The sequence below is a fragment of the Arachis duranensis genome, chromosome 3 (assembly GCF_000817695.3).
Source record: "Arachis duranensis cultivar V14167 chromosome 3, aradu.V14167.gnm2.J7QH, whole genome shotgun sequence".
NCBI classification, from domain to species: Eukaryota; Viridiplantae; Streptophyta; class Magnoliopsida; order Fabales; family Fabaceae; genus Arachis; species Arachis duranensis.
This window is the reverse complement of record NC_029774.3, coordinates 93,597,015-93,597,386: the sequence shown is the minus strand read 5'-3', so window position 1 is coordinate 93,597,386 and position 372 is coordinate 93,597,015.

Genomic DNA, 372 nt, shown 5'->3' with positions numbered 1-372 from the left:
ATCCAAGGCTTTGAGCATCAATGGATAGGAGGGCCCAAGGAAATAAAATTCAGGCCTAAGCGGCTAAATCAAGCTGTCCCTAACCATGTGCTTGTGTGCTTAAGAGCTCTGGACACCTCTAACTGGGGACTTTAGCAAAGTTAAGTCACAATCTGAAAAGGTTCACCCAGTTATGTGTCTGTGGCATTTATGTATCCAGTGGTAATACTGGAAAACAAAGTGCTTAGGGCCACGGCCAAGACTCATAAGTAGCTGTGTTCAAGAATCAACATGCTTAACTAGGAAAGTAATTAACACTATCCAAAATTCTAAGTTCCTAGAGAAGCCAATCATTCTGAACTTCAAAGGAAAAAGTGAGATGCCAAAACTGTT